Genomic DNA, 4,342 nt, shown 5'->3' with positions numbered 1-4,342 from the left:
AATGCTTGAATGGGTTGCCAGTTCCTACTCCAAGGGATCTTCCCCACCCAGGGATAGAAACCGCATCTCTTATACTGACTGGCATTGGCAGGCAGATTCTTTACCACTAGTGTCACCTGGGAGGCCCTTCTTTTTTGTTTTAATTTTTATTTTTACTTTATTTTACTTTACAATACTGTATTGGTTTTGCCATACATTGACATGAATCCACCACGGGTGTACATGCGTTCAGTAAAAGGGAAAGGAAACTATTCAGGATCAAAGAGCATATGTAGACCTCCTGCTACCATAGTTTCATTGCATTTGTTTGATAGTGTGTTCAAATGAGACAGTTGGCCAAAGATATTGAACACACACTGTAACTTCATTTGGCCAATGAAAGAAAAAGATAACAAGCCAGGAGATGGGTAAGAAAATGTATAAATAAATTACTACTTGGTTATACATATATGTATCCATCTATAGGTCAAACTAGCAAAATCAAGCATAATTTATTCATTGAGTTTTAATTGTGCTGAAGCAAGATAGATTCTATTTAAAATATGTATTAAATGTTCTTTAATGTATAAAGATGTGGGCTCCTGGTTATGAATAGTTCCTAAAATATATTACATGTGGATTTTAGTCCCTCTATATTGTTTTAACACAGAAATTAAATATGCAAAGAGTATACATGAGATACTAAGCATTGCAAGGCTCTGAAAAAAGTGCATAAAATGTTAAAGTAGAGCTACAATCCTGGAGAGATTTAATCAGAGTCACAATTTATTGTCTTTGTTTCAGGTTTATTAGAGTTGCATACTCTGTTAGATTTTTAAGATTTTTAAATCCAGAGTAATATCTGCAAATTGCAATGTAATTCTTGTTGAAATCAAGAGGAATTAAGATTAAAATCATTATAGCCATAAAAAATGTACTTCTTAAACTTAAAGCAACCACAGACTTACTTTTTTTTTTTTTCTTTTTTACTATTTGGTTTCTTTCTTTCTATTTTTGGATATTTATTATAGGGCTTTGGTTTTTGATTACCATGTGGCATGTATGAGTGTGCATATATTTTAAGCTAGTACTTACTTAAGTTTGAAACACATTCTAAAAGCACTATAATTTTTACTCCCCACAACCAATGTTTTTGGTTTTTGACATATTTTACACCTTTTTATTTTATGTATTCCATAACTACCTATTGTAATTATAGTTTTTTGTTGTTGTTGTCTTTTAACCTTCATACTAACTAAAGTGGTTGATCCACTGCGGTTACTATATATTTGCTTTTACTAGTGAGATTTTTTTTTCCCTGGATTTTTAGGGATGGTCTTTTCTTCCTTTTAACATTTATCCTAAGGCTAGTTTAATGTTAATGTACTCCTTTAATTTTTCCTTGTCTGGGAAACTATTTCTCCTTTTAATCCTGAATGATAACATTTCCAGGTAACGTATTTACTAATTTGTGAATTTTTTTTTCTTTCTTTACATCAACAATCTGAATAAATCATTCCACTCCCTTCTAGAACTGCAAAGTTTCTGATGAAAAATTGTGATAATCTTATGGAAGTTGTCTTATATGTGACTGGTGATTTTTCTCTTGTTGCCTTAAAGTTCTCTTTTTCCTCCCTTATGTACTTTCCTTCCAAAGGGAGGGCATATATATATATATATATATATATATATATATATATATATATATATGATTCATTTCATGTTAAAGAAGAAACTAACACAATGTTGTAAAGTAACTATACTTCAATAATAATAGTAAAAAAAAAATGTCTTTTCCTTAACTTTTGCTGTTTTAATTGTGATATGTCTTGGTATGGATATCTTTGGGTTCAGCTTGTTTGGGACTCTCTGTGCTTCCCAGATCTGGATATCTGTTCTCTTCTCCAGGTTAAAATTTTTTCAATCATTGTCTTGAAGTAATTTTCTTCTGCTTGTTTGCTCTTTTTCTTCTGGACCCTGTATATGAAAATATTAATATGCTTGATATTATCTCAGAGATCCTTTAAATGGCCCTTATTTATTTATTATATTTTTTCTATTCTAATGTGGTGATTTCCAGTGTTCTATTTCTGAATCACTGATTCATTTCTCTGTGTCATCTAATCTTCTGCTGATTCCCTTTCATTTATTTTTCACTTCAGTCATTCTAGTCATCAGTGATGACTGGTTCTGATATGTTCTTAGCTCTTTGTTGAACTTCTCATTGTGTTCTTTCATCCTTCTAAGCTTGGTAAGCATTTTTGTGGTTGATTTTGACCTCTTTATCTGGTGAAACACTGGAGATTTCCTTAAGGTTATAATTTATTATTTTATTTGGAATAAGTGTCCTAGGTCTCTTCATAATTTTTTTTTCTGTGTTTATTTTAATGCCCTAGAGGAAACAGCTGTTTTCTCCCAGTTTTGAAGATATGGCCCTGTGGAGGCATCCCCTATCTTGACTGTGTGTATAAAAGCCTTGGCAGGCCAGCTGGAGCTGGACTGGATGTGTGTCAGGGCTCTCCTGGGGAGCAACTGTGTCAAGGTACCCTGGACAGTGGACATGGACTGGGTGAGTCCTGTAGTGTGCTGTGACAGGGCTGTCCTAGTGGGATGGCTAGAATTACAGTGGGCATGGGCCAAAGCCAGGGGTCCTAGTGCATATCACACCAGGGTTCCTGGATGGGACTGTTGCAGCAGAGTCAGGTGAGGCTGCATGATCCTCCTTGGGGTAGTGGGTGGAGCTGTTGTGGGCCAGGGGCCTGTAGTTTGCTGGACTGATTGTGGCAGGCTGGTCAGAACACCTGGATTATGATCCCACCTGTACTGTAAAGGTGGGCAGAGAAGGCAAAAACTGACACTCTATGGTGCCTCTGACCTCAAAGAGAGTTACAACAGCTTCCCACCCATGTCGTATATATTCTAGGGTTAGAATATGGATTTTCTTTGCATGTAATCTAGGTATCCTTTAAATGACTTTTTTCCCCTGTGCCTAAGTAAGTCTGCACAAGAGCCCCTCAGTTGTATCCCTCCTTAATGTAGGTCTCTAGAGGTGGGGTTTCCAGTGATATTATGTCTTTTTCTCTCCTACCATTCTTCATGTGGTGCTTCTATAGTTGTGTTGAAACTGTTTAATCAGCCCTCAGTTCTTCAAGAGGAATTATTCTGTACATAGGTATAGATATAGATTGAATGTGTTTGTGGGAAAAGTTGAGTTCTGGGTATCTCTACTCTTCCATCTTGGACCAGAGCTCTGGCCCTATCATTATTCCTGCCACTGATTTCAAAGATTAAATGAAACATTTATTTTATTTTTGAAGTGAAGAAGTGAAGTAGCTCAGTCATGTCCTACTCTTTGTGACCCCATGGACTGTAGCCTACCAGGCTCCTCAGTTCATGGAATTTTCCAGGCAAGAATACTGGAGTGGGTTGCCATTTAATAAGAGGTAAATGAGAACATTTAAATAGTGAGTTGAGGGAGTGTGTATAATTACATGGGAGATCATGTAAGTCTCCTAAGAAAAATGAGCAGAGTCTGGTACACTTAAGTGCCAAAAACTGTGTATTTATCAACATTGCTATCATCTTTGTAAGCATTACATTAAGAAAACAACTCTGTGGAGGGAAAAAAGAAGAAGAAAATTCTGTGGCTGAAAGCTTACTTTTGCAAGATAAAAGAATGAAGATAGGTGCCAGTGTAAGTACTATGCACATGAAGAGTTACAAAGAGATGATTTCTATTTTCTGTGTAAATTTGGATGAAAGTTTATTTACTAAATATTCAGAATAGGAGATGTAAATATTTAGGAAAATATAAGAGCATTATTATTATGCATTCATTCAATAAATATTTATTAGGAACCTCCTATATGTCATTACTCTGCTGACAGAGGTCTATATAGTCAAAGCTATGGTTTTTCCAGTTGTCGTGTATGGATGGCAGAGTTGGACCATAAGGAAAGCTGAGCACCAAAGAATTGATGCTTTTGAATTGTCGTGTTGGAGAAGACTCTTGAGAGTCCCTTGGACTGCAAAGAGATCAAACCAGTCAATCCAAAAGGAAATCAGTCCTGAATATTCATTGGAAGACTTCAAATCAGATGATTTCTATTTTGGTTTCTAATATGGTTTCTATATGGTTTCCAATACTTTGGCCACCTAATGCAAAGAACTGACCCTGATGCTGGGAAAGATTGAAGGCAGGAGGAGAAGGAGATGGCAGTAGATGATATGGTTGGATGGCATCACCAACTCGATGGACATCACTCTGAGCAAGCTCTGGGGGTTGGTGATGGACAGGAAAGCCTGGCGTGCTGCAGTCCATGGTGTCACAAAGAGTCAGACATGACTGGTTAACTGAACTGAA

Source organism: Ovis aries, chromosome 11 (assembly GCF_016772045.2).
Source record: "Ovis aries strain OAR_USU_Benz2616 breed Rambouillet chromosome 11, ARS-UI_Ramb_v3.0, whole genome shotgun sequence".
In the NCBI taxonomy this organism is placed as follows: Eukaryota; Metazoa; Chordata; class Mammalia; order Artiodactyla; family Bovidae; genus Ovis; species Ovis aries.
This window is presented reverse-complemented; position numbering follows the sequence as displayed.